General features: G+C 39.1%; 1 protein-coding gene across 2 annotated transcripts in view; it reads right to left on the bottom strand.

Annotated features, from left to right (window-relative positions):
• The window catches only part of NCOA3 (nuclear receptor coactivator 3), a 70,891-nt gene that overhangs the window by 27,682 nt on the left and 17,891 nt on the right, over positions 1–25,318 (bottom strand). The gene's annotated exons all lie outside the window — the stretch shown is intronic.

Below are 25,318 nucleotides of genomic sequence, written 5' to 3'. Positions count from 1 at the left end.
CACAAAAAAAAAAAAAGGAAGAAAAATTTAAGAAATCTTCAAGAGTCTCACTGAGAAGCAGAAGCTGACCCAGGCAGGAGGATGAACAGCACAAAGTCACTTAAAGGGGGAAGATTTAAGATGCAAAAGTATCAAAAGGATTCTGTATGACTGGAAATGCAAGGGGACAGAGAAGGAAAATTTATGAAGTTGAAGACCACATAAAATTCTTAACACTATTTAAATTAGTTTTAGAATATTCTCTTTATATTCCTCCAAAGTATATATTAATTCCATGGATGGCAATATCTGAGCTGTTTAAGTAGAAGATAGAAAATAACTTCTCAGAGTAGTCCCACAGTAAAGTAACTAAAAAATAACCTTCTGAATAATCTGAGGGTTCTTGGAAGACTAGAATTTGCACTCTTTGGTCTGGACAAATGCTGCAGAGGAGCTTTCTAAAAGAACTGTAAACTGGCAGGGCAACCTACACACATATCCTCACTTCTGTTTTACAGACCAGGGTGAAATTAAAACAACTTTGGGATGTAGGGATGAAACCCCTTCAGTGAACAAAAAAGGTAACAGCAAATATGCTAGAGGAAAATTCTGTCTATGTTCAAAGTAAATCAGACTTGAAGCTACTACTACTATAATTAAAAGGGGATATTAAAATCCTGTAATCCAAGAAGTCATTACATTGTGATTCTTGGGGTGTCCCTGCCAGGAGTTGGACTCGATGGTCCTGACGGGTCCCTTTTAACTCAGCATATTCTGTTCTGTGATCTACGACATTTCAATGAAAAAATAAAACTTGTCCATCTTTTTCAATAACGTTTGGACTTTTTCCTGCTAATCAGAGCCCGAACTCTTACATATGGAAAGGTGACCATTCAACTCTGCTGCCCCTACTCCAAATCTACCTGCTTCCTCTTCTGAATACAGAGGTAACAGCCAACTTCTTAATATCTTAAATACAAAAACTATTTTATTTCAGCACTGTGTTCTGTTCCACTTCACATGAACTAGCTGAGGTTATCAGGTGCACAGTCAGGCACAAAACCATTTCCAGTCTCACACTCAGTATTTTTCTCCCAAGCCTGGCATTTGGGGCCCTGCAGTCTGCTCCCCCACCAGATCTCACCACACCACTACAACTTTCAACACATGAACATATTTCCTGTCTAAAAACTCAACTAAAACCCGAGAGTGCTCAAACCAAAACATCATTTGGCATGTTTTGACCTCAGGGAGCTCAACATACCAACCTTCCACTGATTTCCACACCCTCAGGAGCTGCAAAGACACTCAATTCACACCATATAGAAACTGTGCATCCAGCACAGCCTGGCTACCAAATTTAAGTTTACACATGGTACAGCATTGGAGTCTTGATGGGCTGGCTAAGGGACAAGTCATATTGTTATCTGTGGCACAGACAGCAACAAAATGATAGACAGCTAAAGCCACGCTGTTTTCAGGTTCAAAATATACATATATATTCATAGTCAAATGTGCCAGAGATGGTAAACACAATGGTTACTTTTTAAAAGACATAAAAAGGGTAGCATTTGCACTCTTCCTTAAATGTTTCAGAGATAATTCACGTGCCTGTTTAAAAAAGGAATCAAATGCAAGATACTACACTTTAAATTACAGTGCATAAGACCAGCATATTGTTAAATCTCTGAGGGAGGGGGGAAATGCAGCAGGGGGAAATGCCACTGACCCTTAACTACAGCTTTGTGAATCTGAAAGTGCAATGAAGAAACTACTGAAACAGATAACGAGACTCATGTACACTGAGCTAATAAAGAGCTTTTTGTGTACTGTAACTAGTTTGTACTAAAGAGCCTTTCATTACCTTTTAAGATAGAAGCACCTATAGTTATATCATGAAGTAAACAGGAAATTATATTAATTGTATTGATACATCACTATGCTAATCTAGTATAACAACTAATAAAATACTATTCCAGAACATACACTTTTTAATCATTCTTCACTCTTCTCCTCCCTTCCCCCACCCAGCCAAACACCTGACTCAGACACTTCACTGAATCAGGACTTTCAGTTAAAAAAAAAACCAAACACAAAAAGGTGCCACCTATAATGTGGTAGCCAGTTAAGCACATCTTGTTGCAACATGTTAAATAACCTTAACTCAGCACACCTCCTTTTCATATTAGACATTCCATGCTAGGCAGACTAATGTTTCAGGCCCTGTCAGGTTTCCTTTACCAATTCCCCTGCAGTGTTTAGTAAGCACTTTGTATTTCTGGACTATTTTTCACACATGACAATTAACTTGAGCCTTGTTCACTCTGCATCTATTAAAATGACAGGACACTTTCAGTTAAAGGATGGTCAGAGGTGGAGCACACTGGGAGTTGGTGTCCTGTTCCTCTGCTAAATAATGTGTGTGTGCTCTATTTTTTGAATGTCATTACTTGTTAATTTGTTTCCTGTGCATCCCTGTTTGCCAGCCAGAGCAATAGATAAGAGGAGCTGCAGTGAACACACTATTATAAAAAGGACTATTTTTCATCCTTACACACTTGTGAACATTTGAAAGAATTTTTCACCTGTGAGCTTTTAACATTGTTAAGTCCTTAAAGACTTGAATCTGAAAGGAATTAGTAAACAGCTATTTTAAAAAACAACTTAAAATTTAATAAATACACACATATATATATATAGAGAGAGAGAGAGAGAAAATCTCTAGCTCAAATATCACAAAGAAAGAAACAGGATGTGATGTCTGGGCTACTACAGTGGGACTTGTAACTACTTCAGTGGTAGGAAATGACAGAACACCAATCTTCTGTACCTGCAGCCACCTTATAGCAGGAGAAACTCAGGCAAGTCAGTGAGCAAGCAGCTGACTGAAATACTAGATCTACTTAGATTTTATATCAATATTTAATGAAGTTCTAAAAGTGGAAAACATTTCTTCCAGTGATCCTTGCCAAAAACAGTGAGTACTATGGAAAGAGACTGTCCTATGACCAGTGCATGAACCTTTCTTCTATTACTAACACCAATAAAACTCAAAAAAATAGGATATTTATATAAAAAGACAAAATACCCTTGGCCAGAACTCAAAGGAGAATGCCAACATAACAGTATTTGAAAAGTCACTTTCCAGCTCTATATGCACCTGACTCATAAGTGACCCCAGGCCATATGACACACAATATAATTTGCAGGTAAGAATGCAAGCTGGACAATTCACCTCTACATATTTCAATGTCATCTTAATTAGGAATTCATTTGTGCATCAATTCACATAATCTCTTAAAATGGAATTATGTAATCCTAAATTATTTAAAGATTAGTCCAAAGTATAAAATCTCTCTAAGTTAGTAAAGGGCATCAGCTAAAACCCTTGGAATATGAAACTATCAGTGTGACCATATAAGTCTGAAAACATTGCTTATCTATATTTTAATCACTTCTAACCTTGTTTTGTTTCTAAGTGGGTATTTTAACTAATGAAAGCTTGTTTCATGCCTGATCAATATATGACTTTGATTCTTACACAGTTTTGACCACCAGACATCACAATAATGGGATCACCTTTTCAGTTCAAACTTTCACCACTGCCGTGATAAAGTCCAAAGCAAAGGGATGATTGTAAGAAACCAAGTAACTAACACATCATCATATCATATGCAAAAACAGAGCAAGAACTGCTTGCAGAAATCAGATGGGATTCATGGCACAACTTACAAAATTAGGACAACTATATTTTATGGGGAAAGAACCCTACACACAAATATGTGGTGTTTTTTTCTTACAGAAGAGAGTAACTCCTGTAAGATAACTGAGTGACAGAGGCATCTTCCAACATGATCTAATAAAGATAAGAGGAGCTCTTACCTTAATTTAACAATGAGTAAGAAATTAGTTTTCCCTTACAAGGGTGAAAGCAACTTCTCAAATACAGTTTCAATACAGTAGGAATTCAATTTGCAGCAACAACCATAATTTTCTTGGAGGCAGCTATGCAGTGTCTGCCACTTCACAGGCTGAGTGTACTTCAAAAGTTCTTGGTGAAAACAGGAAATGTAATCAACTAAATACACATGATCCCTGTCCAAGACATCAACAATTCCATTCTCTTTCCTGAAGCTCGAAATGTGCCATCAGCAAGTCCATTCTCCTTCCTGAGCCCTGAATCAGAGCTGACATACATTTTTATATATTCCATGCATGCAATGGTTTTGTTCTGCCATTCTACTCTACCAGTGCCTCATGGAAGCAAAGACTGCTTGCTAATGGAGAGAGAGAACTTTACCACAGCTACAGTATTACAGTTTAGCACTAACTCATTTAGTGCTATGGACTTGTTGAATCAGACCCTATCATGCCAAAATCTTACTCATTTCACAGAGATGACAGTTTTATATAACATGTTTAGAAGGAGAACAGTTCAAAATCAGTTTTCCAAAGCAGTAGTTAAAAACCAGGCAAAGTATCAGCAATCTCCTTGTAAAAGCCTGTCCATTGAAAGCTTAAATTTAGAGACAGAAGTCATTTCACATTTGGATCAAAATCTCTAACAAGACCAAAATGCCTTCAGACAAAGGGAAAAACTTTTTTGACAGAACAAAACATTCACTGTACACACTATCAGCTTCTGACCTGTCATCTCTAGCAAGCAGATGCCAAGCTCAATGCCAGCTTTTCAACTTCTACAAGCAGAACTCAAAAGCATTCAAAACAGATGAACTTGCTGCATTTTCTACAGCTATTACTATAAACGGATGTTCCTTCTGAGTATTTCCAACTTAGTCTTTGAATACTGTATGTAAATTGGAAGTATTCATCATGGAGACTGACTTTTAAGAAAACTGTTTATTTGAAGAAGTAAACTTTCAAGTGTCAAGTTGCTGAGTAAAAATATTTTTAATTAGAATTATACAGCTGAGAAAACATTCTAACCATTCTCCTTATATTTGCACATTTAAAAAGCAAACCGCCCAATTAAAAAACAAGCCTCTCAAATAAAAGCTCGAAGTAATGCAGAATTTTTGCAATTATCTAAGTGTTTTGTTTCCCCCCATTCTACTCTGGGCAACTGCTCATCTCGTTGATGCTCATGTTCAGCCTGTCAGCCTGTTCACTTCCTCATTTCCCAGCCCTTGTATAATCACAAGTTATTAAGAACCACCAAATCCTCAAGAAGAACAGTTGTGATGCTTGTATTTCTACACAGCTCTGTCATATTTTGCCTTTGTGGAAGTCCTGGGGAACAGTCAAGTATGATTGTCTCTGTGCTGGTGTGGAATCTCTGGCAGACACTGCAAACTTCTAAGGAAGCTCCCCTTTTGTGGGTGTGTGCTGCAAAACACCATTTCCAGCCAACCTGACCGAGAGGTAAGTTCTTATATCCAGCATAAAGACCTCTGAAGTGAACGTGCTTGAACATTAAATGCATGAGATCAACTTCAAAATGTACTGGAATGTGCTGGCCATCATTAGAAAAAGCCTGACTAAGAAGCATACCTTTCACTTTTCTAAATGACACCAAATAAGCTCTGCAAAGTGTACAAGCTGGTTTCGAGAATCTTTCATGACAGTGCCCAAACAACAATCTTTTGTTCTGCAGTTTTAAGAACACAGTTTGTTACACAATTAACAAATTAGTTTCTGATATTACCCTTGGAAGTGCTCCATTCTCTCAAGACTGCCACAGCACAAATACCAAGAACACAACACAAAACAATGCTTAATGGAACACTTTCATTCCAGTCTTTACCATGCTTCAAAGACAGATTTTGGTCTTAGTTTACAAACAAACAAATAAGGAGGGAAATAAGCCTCGCCAGAGGTGCTCTGTGTCCACAGCAGCTGAGCTAAGACACGAGCCACCCAAAACATGCTCACAATACTTTCAGTCCCTCTTCCTAAATACTCAAAGCTGGTTTTACAAAACATACCATCCCACACTACCAAGCCTCTAGTACTGGACAGAAGCACTGGTTACCCTCTCAAGAAAAAGTGCCAAAAATTGGGTGGCATTGCTGTCATGGACTCGCAGCCAGCTGAAACACTTCCAAGGGCACAAGGGTTTGAAGGAACAGAATTCAACAGGACAAACAATAAGGAGAAAAGAATTAAATAACTTAGCTAAATGTTTAATTTAATCCTGTAAAACAGTATCCTGTAAAACAACTAGAAATTATGCTGTATCAGCAGACTTTTTTACATTTTGAGTGCTCTTAAAAAATAGGACAAGACAACAGGCAAAACCGCCTCCAGAAGTGATGAAGAGTGTGACCTGCTGGTACACTTTGAACACAGTACCAGTTTTAACTGGAAAATAAAGCAGCCAACCATAAAAGGATGCTGGTAACAAGGCAGCTCAGAAATGTAATGCAAAACACAAAATAGTTTCCTGTTTCTGGCTTGCTTTTTCTACCCATGAATAACCTGAGAAGCATGTGAAAAAGGAACCTGCTTGCCTACAGCAAAATCATTCCTAATGACTGGACGACCAGTTGTTTGAACAGCACAGGTGAACACACCTGTTTTCATCCCCTGGAAAGCATAAATATAGATTTAAAACTCAATTGCACACTTATGTTTCATGCTAAAACTTCATACTCCTTTGGTGAGATTTTTCAGCCAATGATCTCCGAGGTGATAAAATATTATTTGTTGGATGAAACTAATTTTGCCGTATAAATTTCCAGTATATACAAACACAACAGTCAGCTAAACCTTCCTCTCGCTCAAGTAGAATAATCTAAAAATTATTTGTGACCTAAATTTCTTTTTGTAGGGCCCGGGCCAATTTGCCTGAGAAAGGAATCAAAGGAGTGGTGGTCATTAGAGCTTCAAGAGAGAAAAGAAGCCATAGGAGTGTACACATCTGTGACATCTCAATATGAATAGAGACAATAGGAGCCTTATACAGCCAGAATGGAGGGTGTGGGGGAGGAAGGAGCCCAAGCCTTTTTTGTTAGTAACATGAAGATGTGAATAATTTTGTAAAATGCAGTCAGGAAGCCTTATGTGCTTTATAACTAAATTAGAGTCTATTTCTTGCTGGATTTTTCAGCTGAATTCAGTTTTTAGATGAATCAGGAAACAGATTTGAACATAGAGAAACAGAGAAAGAAAACACGAGTCTTTGCAGGAGGAGAAGAATAAGTAAATGGCTGGGTATGATGGACACATTTTCTAAAAACCAGCAAACAAAAGGGCAAATCCATGGAACAAATAATGCCTCAAAAAACATTATTGCCTGGCCATCAGAGAAAGGAGATCAGACCCTTTCAGAAATACCAAAGTAAAGACAGCAGAAAACAAAAAAAGATCAAATTCTTACTAGAACTCACCAGATGTAGACTTTCTAAATGTCATTCCAAATTTGACATAGTTTTTAGGGATCTTTATTAGACCAACAGGAGTACTAGTAAAAATTAAATTAATTGGCTTGGAATACATCTACTGTAAGTTCCAAAAAGGCCTTTCAAACCTTAAGCTTCATTTTTAATATGATTTTTTTTAATTAGGAACATGCATTGGCAGACTGGAAAGAACGAGTATTAGAATCACTACAAATTCCCAGCTATTTAAAACTTTCATTTAAAATTTAACTTTAAATTTAAAACTTTGAAGTCTTGAGTCATGAATTGAGTGAAGAAAAATTACTAAGAATTCTGTGAAATACTTTTCCACATTAAACACAGACAGACTGCATGAGACATATATTCTAAAATTTTTATCATATTACCTGGTTTTAATACTTTGAATTGTAGCTACAAATGATGTGATATAGTGAGGAAATAAATACAAAGTTGTATCTCAAATAGTCTTTAACAGGGAAAGAAAAAGCAAAAGGAAGCCAGCACTTTAATCAGTGACTGCTTGTGCACACAAATCAAAGAAATGCTGAAAGATGGTATTATTCTCCTATAAAGTTAGTTGTGTTTAAAAAACAGCATACAGCTTAGAAGCAGTGTGGAATATTAATTTACACATCTCTAGAGAATGTATGACTGCATTGTGATAACAAAAGAGAGACAGACAAAAAAGATGCTGGCCCTCAAGTGAATTCTGGATAATAGCTGCTACACCTACATAGTTTTTGGAGCAGAGAACAAAACCATTCAAAAAATACCTCTATGGCTCTATAAGACAGTTAAGGGGGATGCCACAGGGAAAAGGTTTAGCATTTAAAAAGTGGAAAGCTTGTTTCCATGGGAAGAACTGAAACCCACACAGAACAGGGTGAATTGAATGCAAACAGGAAATACGGGAGTGAAAAAAGAGAAGAGTGCACCTTGCACTGAACTTCAACTGAAAATAAAAAGATGTTCAAATAACACATCAGAAGCAGGAAGGTAGCTGGGGAGACACTGGACCTCCTCAGGGCAAAGGCACAAACTGGGCACAAACAGGGATAAGACATAGTTTGGAAAATCACTTTGTGTTGGTTTTCACCATTAAAGACACCAGAGAGTCCCAATTCAGCATTTCTTGGTAGAGAACTGGCTGGAGAAGTCAAATGAACTCCTAAGAATCACAGAGGGAGAATTAACCAGACCCACGAGGAGTCACCAGGATCCCCTTCATCCAAGAAGGGGTTCAAAGGTGCCTCTCCAGAACTCCTGGACAAGGTGCCCAAGCTGTCATCCCAAAGCTGCTGCAGCAGGAACTGGCAGTGCCCAGCACAGCTCCCACTGACTGGGACCTGCTCTAATATGCCCTTTGTACCAAATGGACATGTTCAGCTTCAAACCAAGGCAAAGAGAAAGAAACCTTTGCTCTGATACCTACTTCCAATTCTGTATTTTTACAGCCCAACTTGACTTGAACATTCTTCTGCTGTAGTAATCACTCAGCACAAAATTGGAATTGTATCTTGCAGAATTAGCCCAAAAAACAGAGCAAAGTCCTGGAACACTTGGAACATTTGCACACCTGTGCACTAAGAGTGGGACAGGAACAGGTTGGCAAAAGTTTTCATTAAGAAATGTTCCTTTTTAATGTGATATAGCAATCAACTCCAGCTACAGTGCAGTCCATTTAAACACTGTTCATTCCCCAGCTCCCCTATTTGAAAGCACATATAATTTACCATTCTGTGTATAGGAAATATTATTACTGTGCTACTGTTACCATGTCAAACAGTGAAGTGCCCTTTAAAAGTGTCACTGGGATTCCCATGTGAACAAGCAGGTGTCTTCTCCCACAGCTAAGTCTGCAGCACTATGACAGTATTCCATGAATTTTTATTAGAAGTATTAGTTAGTTTTCCTGAACAGGCTAAAAAGCTCAATGTGTTTAAAAAATGATGAAATACACATCATGTCAATGCCTTTCCCTCTCTGGGTTTAAGTAATAATTATTTTGACCCATTGAAAGTTAATATACTTCTACTGGGATTTTCAAAAGCACTTAGTATGGGTCTAAGACTGTTTTTCTGTTAAGTCAGTGAGCATTTTATCACCAGTTCCAGTAGAAATTCTAAGGCTGAAGGTAATATTTCTTTCAAAATTTTATCCTCAGACCGGAAAAAAAAAAAATTTTTACCCAAATATTTTTATTAACCTCAAGCAGAAAGATACAGTAAATGTGTTTTTTCCTATCTGAATATCTACATTTTATTTAGAACTATTTCCCAAGTTATTTAGAAACATATGTGTGCACTGTACATAGAGCCAACAAAAATAGATAAAATATCTGTTTGCTCACAGACATCTTTTAAGAATGTTCTGGTACTATAATCCATGTTTAACCTGGTGTCTGAATTCGAGCAATTTTAATTAAAATCATTATTCCAGTCTACTTGATGTTTCCTAAAAACATCCATTATAACCTCCAACATTCACACTGTTTTATTATAAAATAAGACACTTTTTATACACTACTACTTATTTTTAATTATAATTTATCTACATGATTTTTTTAATCAACCACATTGAAAACCAGTGTTGCAAAAACAAAACAGTAACTGCTGAAAGCAGCAGCAACTTAACTGCTGGACTTACTGCAAAAATCACTTTCTTTGTAGAAACATAAACTTCAAAATAACATCCTTTCACTGCAAAAGTGATTAGAACTCTTTTGCACCTTTATGGCATAAGAAAGGAAGTATGGAAAAGCCCTCTTGCCCATTTAACTTACATTATTCCTTGCATCTGCTCTGAAACCAGCATTGGTGATGGGAAATTAAAGCTCAGCAATCAACCCAGAAAAATCTAATGGAAAAGCTCTGACCTAAAATAAGTCGCCTCTCAATGCCATCAAGAAAATGTATAGTTCTGAAGAGTTAATATTTTTATGTTGTTTCAAAAGAAATATCTAACATTGCATAATGCTATAATCTTCATACCTACATTTCCCCTCAAAGAGCCAGATTAGGCAATATTTCCCATGTGTGTCCATATTTCCCATATTAGCGTGGTAGACAGATAAAAAAGGAAAGAAAAGATATTAAGAATAACATAAATTGCCAACTTAAGGACCACAGTATACCCACTACTGACCAGGGAAGATACCCTGGGAAATGGAAACCAGTTCATTCGAGTCAGTCCTAAGTTTTAAAGCATTACAGAAGACGTCCTTCATCAAGGAATTCTTCCATTATTTTTCCTAAAATTACATATTTCCTTCAATTCTCACAACTTTTAGGAAGATTTCTAGATGGTTTCATTCATTCTAAAGCCGAATCTGCCACACTTAAAACCAAAGTGAAGTGTAGTCTGGATGAGAGGTAAACCTCACCTGTCATGGAAGAGTGAAATGCCACCACCCACGGATGACAACACTGCCTTGGATTAAAAAAGAGGCACAAATCCTGCACTTTGGCAGTAAACACCAGTTATTTTTACTGCTTTACATCTTTTCCCTAGCTCTAGGAGTTCTTTGCAGACCTCAGGATGCCAAGGGGGGATTTTTCCCTCTCTTTGGGCGGTTGAAGGGGTTCCCCAGGTAAGCCCTGCTCCTGCTCCATGGCCAGTGACTGCTCAGGGCCAAACCCCTCACTTGGTTACTGAGATGTCACACAAAGCATTTTGAAGTAAAGTGAAACTGGTATCTTAAAACATCATTCTACAAACCACAGTAGTTAAGGACTCACCATTAACTGTCACACAGTACAAGCACGGCAGAAATTCGACTTCTCACCAGAGATTTTAAGACAGAGCTAAAAAACTCTTAGCTCTGCTGCTGTATGGGACAAAACCCCCCCAACTTTACAACATCTGTAAACAAGACTGGGTTTTTTAAATGACTGCACTTGAACAACACCCTGAATTCAGTTTCCAGAAAGCTAAGACTAATTTTGCTTTTACAGCCCAGCAAGGCTACATGTTCCTAACTTTCTGAGCCAATGAATGACCAGCAGCCTTCAAAGGCTCTCAAAAGCTACCCTGGAACTTTATGGAACCATTAACTGAAGAGCACTGGGAAGATGGCATGAACAGTACATTACATAAAACAGTGCCACTAAACAGTATTAATCTTGCTCTGACACACTGTAATAGAGCAAGTAACAGAGAGAAATGCAGCTTAGAATGCTCTGCTTCTAAAAACAAAGAGAAATGCAGCTTAGAATGCTTTGCTTCTAGAAAGATCAGAAAAGTGAAAACACATAATTGACATTTATGTTATGTACCCACAAACAAACAAGAAAGCAAAAGAGATGGGGAATTTCCTTCAAATAGACATTGCTTAAACATCTGGCACTAATGTGTTCATTATCATTATGTGTTTGCCACAAAAGCACAGAAATCACCAGGCCATGTCATATCAGAGCCTCACTTGACTCAGTATTGAAAAGGGGTGAATCCACCAAAGAGAGGTTTAGTTTCCAGAAATCAGTAGGACACTAACATATACCACAGAATATCCTTATAAATATAAACTCTACTAACCAGAACCATAAATATTCTCCAATGAAAAAATACAAAATGCATTTTAGTATTCTAATAACTTGCCTGACATCATGAGCATGCTAAGTGTATGAGTGAAATTTTTTAAATCAATTTTAAGTGGTTTTGCTCTTCATTAACAGGATACCTTGCTTGTCCCCCCTACGAAAAACCACAACACTCCAGTCTGTTCCTGTGCATCATCCTCTATTATTCAGCTTCTGAAAATCTCAGTCATTTGTTCTCTCTCCAAATGTTCTCTCTGCTTCTTATTGATCTAATTTTTTTTTTCATTTTCAACTTTAGGCTACTTCAAAATAAGATTGCTCTGACTGAAATCCTCAGTTCTAATCCTGTCACAGCAACTTGTGAGCGATGTTGACACAGGACCCAGGAGTACAACATTACACAGGTGGTACAGAATCAAGGTGAAAAACAAAGGAAATCTCAAACAAAGAGACAGAACTGCTTTGCCTACTTTAACAGTGCTGTGGCAAAAAGAGGGGGAATGACAGCTTTTGAAATAACAAATCACCTAATGAATATTCTATACACGAAGCTGGACAAGAGAAAAAGAAGCATAATTAAAGTTATCAAAATATTGAATATATGTGATTTAAATGTATTAATTCAAAATTTCTGCAATCAGTGTTATCAGAAATATCACCATCTATGCAGGTGTTTTTCTTAAGAATAACACTCAGATCAATTAAAAAGGATATTGTGACCATTACAGAGCTTGCAATTCCCCTTCCTCCTTAATTTGCATAACTCAGCTTTGCCTCCTCTATTTATGATTAAATGGGCATTGAATAAAAAGCAGAATGATTTTTTCCCCCTATAAGACATTAGAAATTCTTCCCTCAAATAGAATAAACTTCTTGCAATTGCCCATGCTCAGTACACACAGCCCTTTTTCTTCCCTAGGACAGAGAAAGCTTAGCAGTAGGAAAAAAAATTAGATAGGCATCACTAATTTTCCAATTCTCTATCACATCACATCCTGAGGTATTAAAGAATGCTTAGAGTTGTCTCTTGTAGTGCTAGAAATGGAATTTACAATTCATTTGCTGCTTTGATAAGTTGCCTGATAGGTTATACTGATTATCACCCTAAAGTACAAACACTATATATATGTTATATATATGGTCAATAAACATCAAAAGGAAAGAAAGTTTAGAGAAGTCAGAGTTTATGATGAACTAGAATACATGACATATAACACACATATGAAAGCTAAGTGGAAATGGCAGACAGGGCCCTACATCAGCAGGTGGAATTGCTTTGAGCAGCCCCATCCTGGCCCCCCCACAAGCAAAAAAACCTAAGACCAGTTTTAAACTGTGCTAGAAATAAAGCAGACCCTTCTAAAAAGATGGCAGAGTAAATATCCTGGGCTGCTCCTGGGGCAGAGATGAGTAAGGAAAGGTACTGGTTTACAGTCCCTGTGGCCTGAAAAGACCTGAGCCTCAAACAGAAGCTAGGAATAACCTGATTATCAGGGCATATCACCCCACAAAGAGTTACACAGCTAATGCAACCTACAGAGATTATAAATGCATAAAGTCCTTCAGCTATAGCAGCCAGTCCTTGGATTCACCACATTTTTCAAGACAGTGCGGGAGGTGAAACACAACTCGCAGCAGGAGCTCTGCTTCCCCAAGATCACACCACTTTTCTATCAGAAAAACACTGCTTTCCACATACTGCTTTGTATACCAAAGAGGAAAAAAATTCTCAGACGCTGATTCCTGAAAAACAAGACTGTGTGTATGCACACACATGCTTAAAAGAATTCACGTGCCTGTCAGTTGAATTTTTTTGCATCTATTCATGTAGCATCCTGATGGTAATGCAAGAGAACTTAAACAAAACAGCATACCAACAGAGAAGGTAAAAGAATGAATAGATTGATTTGTTTTTAACTCTCCTATAAGAAGTTGTTGTTATAAGAAGTCGTTGTTATAAACATGCTCTTCAAAAGGCATTTATGTTGCAGAAGCACAATCCATTATTGCTGCAGAAGACCAAGGGTTCACTCATCACTGAGGAGTTGCAACAAGGATGCAGACAGGACAGTTTTGAGACAAACCTATCAAGGAAGAAGCCAAGAAAAAGCCATTTATTATATCACACTTGGACTGCACTCTTGGACTGCAGGTTTATGACCAATTGTAACAGATATAAAAGCAGAGAACAGATACAATGGTAATGTTTTAAAACCAAACAAAAATCTAAGGTCCAACTACTGCAGGTCTACTCTTTTTCTGCATCATTTATGCCAGCACAACAGTTAGGAGCTGATTTAGGGGGAAGTGCCAAGCCCTGATACTGGATATCAGAATGCACATCACTGTGCAACTCCATGATCAAACCCAGGAGACAGAGGGGAAATCACCCAGCAGAAATTTGAAGTGTGCAACAGTAGCACTGGTGAGTTTTGGAATATAAAATAGTTTTCTAAATTGAGAGGCTGTGCTCTAGAATTTCCTCTAAGTCACCTTTCTACCCTTCGGTAAAACTGCTTACTCTAGAAAAGGGAAAGAACAGATGAAAACACCTTGGCATGAACTTCTCTTTAAATTTCTCATTTACAGTATGGTGAAAATTCTACCAGGGCAGCTCCAAATCAGCTGCCAATTCCCCACTGTGGAAACTGAGGAGATGAAACCAACCTCAAAATCTACTCTGAATAAACACAGAGAACAAAACAGTATAAAATGCCAAAATGTTTATTTTCATTTTGTAACTGGGAATCTAATGTTTTTTGGTTACAAAACGTGTTGACAGTATCCCTGATACCCTTCTTTCTGCCATATTCATTAGAAGAAAGGGTTGCACAGGTGATTTCTCATTGCCAGCAGCCAGCTCTCCAATAACATTCCCCCCAGGCAGGGCACTTTGAAGTTACAGGACTTACAAAGCCGATCAAGTTTGTGTTTCTGGAGTTTGAGGGTCAGCATTCATTTTTTTTGTCCGTTTCCCACCCTACAGCTGGCACGTGCAGTAACATTTTTAGAGGTCAGGGATTTCTGACATTAAAACAATGTTACCACAATGCCATCCTGCAACTGGCCAAGAGAAGCCTTTCAGGCACATTAAATGATGCTTCAGAGAGTTCAGAAGCAATTCTTGGTTTCTAGCAGTTGTTACTCTTCTTTCCTTTAGAAGAGCATTTATTCCATTTCCTTGTGATAGGCACCTTCCCTGCAGCTCCACTGTGAGGGCAGATGAACTGCCATGAAGTGGACAAGGAGAAGCACACAGGGAGGACAGAACAAAGAATCACAGGGAGTGAGGGTAAATAAACTATGGGATAGCTGCTGCTTAGGAACACTAGCTGGATCACACAGGGAGGCCACAAACTATCATTACAAGTGCATGTTTCTTTTGCAGTTGCAAAAAGAATTGCACACAAGAGGGTGCAGGGGATCTGCTATTAATCATATTATAGTCATTGTTCCCCCAGTGTTGCTGTCAGTGCTTCAGGAGACTCCTTCAATTCCTGAAGAAAGGGGCATGGAAAAGCAGCACTACAAGAACAGCACACACTGAACCTTCACGATTTTGTCCTACTATATTAATACTACTGTAAACTAAACACTGTTTAACCACTAAACTGCTTATTGAACTGAATTTTTAAAACCAGTCCAAATCATAGCAGTTGAAGGTTCCTCCCCAGCCTAATCTCTAATGAGAAAAATGGACATGCTGTATAAATATGATGAAACTACCTGCAAGAACAAGATGCTAGAGATCTGAAAACATGAGCCTGAAGCAGTCAGGCATCAGGTTTCTTCGTTGAGGAGGTTCTAAATGTTATCTCTAGGTGAGGTGCTGAGTGACTCCTTGATTAGGTGGCACCTGACATTCAGTAAGTTTAGGGTTCCAGCAAGAACACCTGTGCTGGGAGCCAGCAAGGGAGAAAATGGAAGCTGATGCAGTAAAGTAATGAAGTCAGCTATTTTTTTTGTCAGTGAAAAGACAGGCATGTTTAAGGGGAAAGAAACACAGATTAACTGAATATTGTATTCATGCCTCGTTCAAAAGGTAATGCTGCTTTAATTTGCTTGGTTTGGCAAAGCTGCACAGAGAAGATGAGTTTTCTCGGCCACAGATATTTTTGGTTTGTGACAAACTCCGCATAGCATGCAAGTGACACACACTAATCAGGCCCAGAATTTGCTAGAGTCACCCACCCTAAATAAAAAATCATAACATTGCCTACCATGGGCCTCTAACACTTTGCAGGTTGGCAACGAAGTCGAGCAGGCACTGCTTGTCTCCCAGACTGAGATGCTGGGTTTTGGTTTTTTTTTTTTTTTTAGTTAGGGAAGATGCAGAATTGAAAAACTGCTCGTTGAGTAAATATGTATTTAATTTACCGAGGTATGAGCTAAGTAGTAAAACTGAGGCATTTCTACGTCGGATTTCAGTAAGGAGAAACCACTTCAATCTTTTAAAAAAACCCAACAGGTTTATTAAGCAACAGAGAGAGTGCCGGGTGACTCATCCTCCCTTCCCCACTTTCTAATTAGCCCTGATCGTCAGCATCAATGTGGCGATTGTTTTTTGGTGGGTTGTTTTTTTCTTTAACCACAGAAAAAAAACCACGCTGGAACTTGAAAAAATGGACTCCTAGTTGTTTACTGCTGGGAGTTTTAGAAGATAGCCGGTTAAGGCATATTCCAGCTCTGCCGGCAGCAGCGCACGGAAACCCCTCGCTCGCTGCCGTCCTCCCCCTCCCTGGGAGAGGCAGCATGCGGCACAGCACGATCGCAGAGAAGAAAAAAATCCAGGAAAAGCGGGGCGGGGAGGGGGGGAGAGCGAGCCCTCGGCTCTTGGCAAGGGGAAGGCGTTCCACAAGAACTGCTACAGGGTCAAAAGTTTACCGTGGTTTCAATTTCACCTTTTTGCAGCCAATGAGCGCGCGGCGGCCGCGGCCAGAACCGCGGGCGGCGGCGGCTTTAACTCCTTGCGGCCCGGCCCTCCCTGCCCTTCCCTCTCCTCTCTTCCCCCCGAGCCTCCCGCGCACCTTCCAGCGCACAGATTAGCAGAAGCAGCGTGCCTGCGAGTCACGAGTTAAGAGCTGCACAAGGTCCCCTTTCCCCCGTTTTAGTGGGTGATGGAAGGGGTAGGAGCGATGCGAGGCAGCATCAAAGCAGCGCTGAGCTCTGGAGCTGGGACAGCTGCGGGATCGCGCTGGCAAACAGGAAAGACTGACCTTGCGAAAGGGAGGGAGGGAGAGGACCGGCACAGAATTGTCGGAAAGGATTCTGAAGGCACAGTCCAGAGCTGCGGTGATTTACTTTGCTTCTCGGTGCCGCGTATTGCTGCTCAGTCCCCACACTACAGTTAATAACAGTCTGTGTCTAGATGATCGTGACTTCAAAACAAGACATCCTCCATCTGCTCTGTGAAGGATGGACACTGAATTTTTGTGACTCTTGGGTACAAAAAAAACAAATCAGGTTTTCGGTGTTGCCCAGGCAAACAAGTAACACCCAGCCACAAAAGTGGCTAGCCATAAAAAGTGATCTGGACGTGAGACACTTGTAATGGGTTTCTTGCTTTGGCACTGAAGAAGACAAGATCCATCTTCATCTCCACTTATTTTATTATAGAACTAGAGGATGAACATAGAACAGGCTTCTTATTCCACTGTATCATCACTAACACTGCAGTTCCATCTCAGAGTCTACAGACTCAGTGAATCAGTCCATGGGGGGTACCCCAAAATCTGTGTTGGCAACAGCAGATACTGAATGACACAGTCTATGATTGTGTTTTGGCATCCATTTGATCTTGGAAAGTCAATGTCTACTACACTTAAGCAAGGAGAGCAGCAAATTTATCACCTCGTTATTGGCCTTGCAGACTGAAAGGAAAGAGGACTAAAGCACTCGAGAAGAGTTCTCAGTTTGGTGCAGCAACAGATAATATCATAGGAGGCAGCATGAAGAGAAGTACCAAAAAAAAGCACATAATTCAGGCAGCTCCTATACCAACAGAATCTAAGAGTGTGGTTCAACACAGCAGAAAGGGGGAGGGTTACTTAGAAATCTTAGCAATGGCAAGTTACTGCACACATGTGCAGGGTAAACAGCCTGGAACTAACCATTCCACAGGAGGCATTGGTGACATCACAAAGCACTTGGGAGCATGTATGTCAACATACTCTGATCTCCAAGCTGGGGCAGAAAGAATGACAAGAATCTGAATATAACTCTGAAGAGGTAAAATGAGTAAATATGCCATCAACACGCAGAAAAGACTTCTGCTAAAGATGCCAGTTAAAACAGAACTTAGCTTTCCAAACCCTTAAGCCAACCAGATGGTGGATTGTTCAAGATAATGCATATGACAACCCAAGGGGGAAAAACCATTAGTCAGTTGGCAGCTATTACTAAATTTCCAGCAAGATGCAGTTTGAAAATTGGTGAGTTATCTTACCCAGAACCTTAAAAGGCTTTCACAGCACTTTGCAAGGGTCAAAGACACTCTGGTCTCAGCCCTCTGTATAGGTCCAGAAAAAGGATAAAGACTCTTAGAAACACCTATACCAGCTGAAAATACTGATGGTCACCTTTTTGTAGCTCAATTCACAAAACAGTTTTAGGCACTATGATGCAAAACCTCTTAAAACCTGCTTCAGGAATCGTCAGCCACTCCATTTAAGAGCAGTCAAAGAAAAAACAACTTCCAGCTGTTGGGCAAGGCAAACAGTGATTTCTTGAACAGACACAGGTAGATTCCTTTCTTAATCTATGCAAATAGGCACAGCAGCTTAATGCAGCTACTATGAGGTTAAGTTTAATGCCTTGAGAGCTGCTAACAGAAGATGCAGGGAGTGATTAAAATATATCAAGTCAGAAAGTTGAAGACATCATGAGAATCTTAGCTGATTGAGTTCATGCCCTACTACCAAGCTTTTCTACTCTAGTTCAAAAATGGAAAGACACCAACGAAACTGGTCTATTTTCACACTTTAGCTAGGTTAAAATACAGTTCTGCCAACAGCAGTTTAAGATTTAATTACATATATAAAAAGCTCTCAGTATTTTCCTCTCAGTAAAAAGAGCAGCTTGGTTTTGCTGTTTTACCTTCTCTAAATACCATGTCATTTTAGAGAAATTCTTCTAAATTGAGAGATCATAAATAAATTCCCTTTTTATAAGATGGCCTCATTTTAAAAGAAAATGGATGCTATAAAATTTTACATCAAGTCAGCATGTTACCAAGAAGCTTTTCTGTGTGTTCTGAATTTGATTAATACAAGCCAAGGTCACTTCCTGAAAGAAAGATGCCTACTACTGCAGCTGCAAGCAAACTAGACTCCTCTGAGCTCAAAAGCTGGGGGATGGGAAGACCACACGAGCAATTTCTAACACTGTCTCCAAAAATATACCAATGACAAAACCTGAATAATATTTCGAATTTTTTTTACTACATTACTACATAAATAACATGATAATTAAAGCCTGAGTCTGTATAATCACCGTTCCAAGCAAAAGATTCACAATGATGCACCAGCAAACCTGCAAAAAAATCACTAATTCTGAGGACCCTTTACTAAACTGCATGAATAACTACTTGAAAATGTACCTTTTTTTTTTCACTAGGTATGTTTTATTATGCAGTTCATGAAGCTGGTAAGAGACTGCCCTTGAATTAACAGCATGTCTCAGTCCTACCGAGACTGTGAGGCTCCACCCGACCTACACTGTGTCCTATTCGGAAGCCATTTAAGAAAAAGGCATTTCAGGAAAGCATTCCAGCTCCTTACAGAACACTACCAGTTTCTGAAGACTATACCTAGCCTACAAAACCAATTAGAAATTAGCCATGTTCACCTGTAACGTTTAAAGATATTTTAAGAGATGTAAAGGTATTTTAAAAGTTACTTCAAAAACATGCCACATTTGCATTATGCATGAGGTGAAACACATGTAGTTTCTTCCCTTCCCAGACACTGTTAAAGCTCCCAGGTCATGAAAATAAGACCCACACCAAACAGAGAGCATTACTTTTGCTTTTTGTGTGTAGGAAGATTCTGCAATCTGGAGTACCACAGCAGGGGCAGGGTGGAAGGAATCTACTGCTGAAAAACATTTAAAACCATACACCAACAGACCTTTCCACAAGGACATCTGGGGATACACACTCACCCTCGATTTAATATACTTCATCTTTAATAAAACAGCCTTGATACACCCAACATTGCAACAGATGTTTCATACTAGGCTGAAGTTAGGGTGATCTACTGAATGAAAGTTAATTTTGACAAAATGGTGCTCTTAAAAGAAAAGAACCTTGCTGTTTTTGGGTGGGCATCTTTGCCTGAAATAGAAAAATGCACTACAGCATATCATTACCTATGCAGGCCCAACTACATCTGTGGTTAAGGATGCATCACATTTTCCATCACAGCAGCTTGTTCTCATTTTTTAATGACTGTTTCTGACACACCCCTCAGAACTGCTTTTTGTGGAAAACTCGTATAAAATTGGTTCAGGCAATTAAAAACAGAGTGGAGAATTCAGCTGAACAAAGTGTAACCTTTTATTCAGCCCAAGGAGTTAAAGCTTTAAAAGAGAAACGGATTAAATGTCTGAACAAGCTGAACTCCATCTTGCTGCTCCAATGAAGATCCCTGCACAGACAGTAACTGCCTTATTGAAAGTATTTGAACACGCTCAGTTTTGTTTTAAATGCTTGCCAAGATCCTCAAGTATTTTATTTGACCAAGGTAGCTGTGCTGCTGCAGTGCTGACAGGACAGAACACGCTTTATCACCGCATTACAAAGCCCGAGAGCAGCTCCTCTAGAAACCTGCCAGCTCCAAAGCAGCTCAAGAGCCTGGCATTTTTCAGGGACATTTTTCTAGGTTATGCTGCCCCACCCATACACAGCACCCACAAAGCATGAGGCAGCAGTGGGATCAAGGGCTTAGCAAAGGCCATCCCTCGGTGCCTCCTGACTGGGGATCCCACTGGAGAGCGCAGCCAGAGGCTCAGCCAAGAGCGCTCAAAGCCCTCGCTCCTGCCCCTCCAGTGACCTGCCCTTGGAGTAGGTCCTGTCCAGGCCCTGTCCAGGGCCCCAAGGGGGTGTTGATGGGCTCTGTGGGATTCCAGCTGAAATTTCCTTAGGGTGAATTATACTATTTTTTTTCCAGAAGCTTTTTAAAGACATAGATAAAGTCACACCGAAAACACTAAGGGTGTGAGGTCACTTAAAAAACTTCAAAATAGTATTGTCAGCTCCAACTCTCAACACTTCTTAACCCTTGCTGCACATATTTAATTAAGCAGATTGCTGTTTAACTGCTTATTGCACTGTGTGGGACTGGCACCCATCAGTTCACAGAAAAGGCTACTATAGGCTTATCTATGTCTGTTATGTCACCTGTGCAGTGCTCTACTTGTACAACCACTTTCTTTACCACCCAGTAACAGATAATCATGTCATAAATGGAGATCTGATGTCTGTCAAGGGCCTGCATCCTAAGCTGGCCTTTGACCAACAGAGGGAATTTCTGTGAAATCCAAATTAGGACACAAAGGTTTTTCCCAACGGAGAATGAACAACACTGACATAACACTGCCTTGCTTATGACAGATACCAACTTCTGATTAAGGATATTGTTTTAGAGCAGACTTTAAACTGGCATTTAAATCACTGATTTAACAGTTGGAAATATTTGCACCCATCAGTAAGGAGGGGCCCAGGAGCAGGAAAGAAATACTCTCCATAAATCACATTGACTTGCCCTAGGCACATTTTGCTAGTCAGCAGATGCAGCACTTATGAACATTTATTCAGGGGTTTGCACAAGAACCAAGTTACAGAATTAATGTCAGCAAATATATCAACTTACACTAAACCAACTCATTTTAATCAAAGCTCTGGATACACTTACACTTTTTAAAAGGTAGGTTCATATTCTGAAGAAGTGTTTGAGTGCTGTGGGGAGAAGGCAGCTCTCCATAACAGGGTTCCATAGTGTGTGAGTCTGTTCAGACTCACACAAACCATCAGTGGGAGTTAAATGCCTGGTATCTTAGAATGTTTTTGAGAATCCTACTTAGTCTCATTTTTCATCAGGCTACTAAAATAGATTATTTTTTAAGTTTATTGAAAAAACACACTCTTTGATTTTAAAATTAATCTTGGCATGCTATGATCTCATAATAATTAAAGGCCTGTTAATGAAGTTTAGGAGTCTGGCATCACTAGACTCTCAGATTTGAGAGTGCAAGATCTGAGATTAAAAACAAAAAAGGCACTGAAGAAAGGAAATCAAAATAGTTTAAGTTTTCCACGCATAATATTAGTGCTTATATATAATTTATTTAATTGTAAGGAATAAATACAGCTGCTTAATACAAAGGTGACATTTCTAAAACGAAATCTGACCTTGAAATATGGAAATATGTTTCTAGCTTAATGCTGTAATTAAAATCTGATTAAGTTTGAGTGTATGCAGGTACACCTCATTTGGCTGCAAGAGGTGCTCATTTAGCTCAACAAAAATGCTTGCCATTCAAACTTTTTGTAATCCCCAATTCCATCAATTCATCTCTCCACAGCACAGTCAGCTTGTCTGGTTATATTTCAAACACTGCCCTTTCACTGGGTACCAATGGTTGTAACACAGAGCATCTGCTAAACTGTACTGTGCAAACTAAAGCTGGAACAGTATTTTGCACATCACTGGTTGAATGAAATCTTACATCTAAGGGGTCAGTTATTGTAAAATTAAGCAAAATGGAGGAATAAAAAAAACCCCCAAAGGTTAGTAGCTTTGTTCAATGCTACACAAAACAGAAAAATTCCACCTAAAGAAATATTATAGACTGCAGAGTCCCAGGGTTTCCTCTGAGCCCTACAACAAAAGGGCAATAGGCAAATTCTACTGCCTGCAATAAGTTAAAATTCAGGTTTTAAGTAGAAAGTGAACAGAGGATCCACTGTCAGACAGCCTATGGAATCTCTATCCTAAAATACCTTCAAAACTTGACTGAACAAAACCTCAATCAACCAGCACTAACTTTCCTCACGGTGTTTCCACTGATGTGTAATTTCTCCATGATTTCCAGTAAAACATTGTCATCAGAGAATTATGAGCTGCAGCCCAGTGATAAACTGGTACCATTATAACAATGGGCCACTAAGACAAGAGAGCACCTCACAGTTGATCCTACTTTGTCTTAAAATTAAGATGTATTACCACATTCTTTTGGGTTGTGATTTAAGCAGGTATGTTTTATTAATCTCATGTACTCTTTAGATTTTGCACACATCCATTAACACTCCCATCATTACTGGACAAAAAATTACGTATTCTTGACCACAACATTAATTCCTACCACCCAGGATCTTTTTTCTCCCCATTTATGAGAAAAAAACCAGCATGCTTTTGAATAAGGCTGTCGGTGCCCTCTGGATTTTTCTTTTTTTTTTTTCCTCAAAAACTTTTCTATTCTTTACAAGGAATTTCCACTGCTTAAAACTTTATGCTTCTAGTTTTTCTAATGTCCTATTAAAGAAGCAGTATCTTTCATTAAAAAGTAATTTTTCAACAAATCTCACAGTAAGCTCCCTCGGATTCCTGCAGCAGGCACAAAATCAGTTTTACTCACAAAAGTTTTTATACAAATGGCACTTCTCAAACACTAATGTTTATCTGCAGAACTTCCCAAACTGACACTACCAACATTAGCATAGATATTCCAAGTACTTTTAGGAAGATTTGCAGCCATTCTAGAAGTCAGTACAAGAGGTCAATGACTGCCAAAACCAGAAGGGATCATATCCTTCCCCTTCAAGTGCCAAAACCATTGGTAATGTTTTGTTTCAGGTCCAGTCACTTCCTTGTTTGTAGATGAATGGCTAAGCAGTTGGGTAGTTTCACATCATCAGGAAGCAAATTTTATGCATTTTTACATAGTGTACTGATGGAAATGCCAGGACAGAGCTGTTGATTTTTTTTTTATTATTATTACTTTCTTACATGCATTTTATCTGTAGTTCCCATACAAGAGTAGACCAACTGAATTGTATCTCACATTCAATAAAACCCTGAGCTGGGGAGCCATTATTTGAGCATTTGTCTGCCAATGAGACATCCAAGATGCATCCACCATGACTTAAACAATTCTGTTTTACTGGACTTCCAGGACATTCTGCAGTTTAATTCAGTTTAGCCTGATGCTAAGCTTTAAAGTTAGTATTCAACCACACTTCTGCACTGGGAAGTTGTCATATTTGCATCTGATAAGCAAATCCAACATAGTAATTAACTGATTAGCACCAGTCATGCATTTATGTCATACAGCTGGACAAGATCAGCTAGAGAGGGTCACTGATGCAGTGTGTTTTCTTACACAGCATTTGTCCAGGGAATGACCTTCTCCCACAGCACATCACACCTCAGCACTGTGGGAAGTTATGCTGAGGCACACCACAGTCAGAATTTTATATTCTTGGGCCCTGCCAAAATTATTAGGAGAAGAGCTACTAATACTTGTCTCTAGGCATGGTATGGCTTTTCTTTTCAAAGTCCAGGAAGAATTTTTAGTGTACTTAACAGTCCACTGGAAGTTCAAAAAGCTACAAAACCTTCCCTGCACCTGAGCTTTCAGCTCAGTTAGATTCTCATATAGATGATGACTACAAATAATGGTGTACAAACAATTACAGGATAATCGTGGCACACCATGGGGGGAAACACAAGAAAAAGCTTACAAAACTTAAGTCTGATATCATTAACCCCCTTACAGAATAAAAATGCTGTGACTCAGCTGTTTTTCCCATTGGAGGTAGGTTTATGACAGACAATATGCTCAGACAAGTGTCTCCATCCAGTCAAGAGCAGAAGTTATTTATCCCTCCTGTCCACCACACACTATTTACCTCAGTGTGTCATCTGTCTGCAAATCATGGCTTAGGAACTGCAGTGTTTTAATGAGCACAGATATTGGAAACAAAAGACAATCTTTTCTGTCCTTTGAAGAGATCATTCTCCAAAGGTTTTTCTTCCACCGTCTCCTTTCATTTTCTTCAGTTTGCTTTAACCTTACCTTATTCTAACCAAGCCAGCTCACCTGAATTCTATTTCAGGGCACCTGCTAAACTGCAGAGCACAGAGATTGATCTGAATTCAGGTTATTCTGAAGGAGTTTGTAAAACAATATTCCTTTCTTGAGAGCAAAACCCCACTGAATGGAATGTCCAGACAGGTTTCCAGTTTTGCTGCACTCCAGCAACAGGTACAGAGCTGACATATCAATCTACTTGAAGCTAAATTGGTTACCCTAGAAGTTATGACAGACCCTCAAACAAACAATACCCATCAGTGAACAGCATTGTATCTGCACAGGGCCCAGAACAGCTGGGGCCAAGAAACCAGACTTCATCACCATTCCTTCAGAAGAACTGTTCTGAGC

The sequence above is a fragment of the Manacus candei genome, unplaced genomic scaffold, assembly GCF_025592945.1.
Source record: "Manacus candei isolate 608988 ecotype Guabito, Panama unplaced genomic scaffold, ASM2559294v1 h1tg000057l, whole genome shotgun sequence".
NCBI classification, from domain to species: Eukaryota; Metazoa; Chordata; class Aves; order Passeriformes; family Pipridae; genus Manacus; species Manacus candei.
Note: the sequence above shows the minus strand (reverse complement) of the source record. Positions and strands in the feature narration are given on the sequence as shown.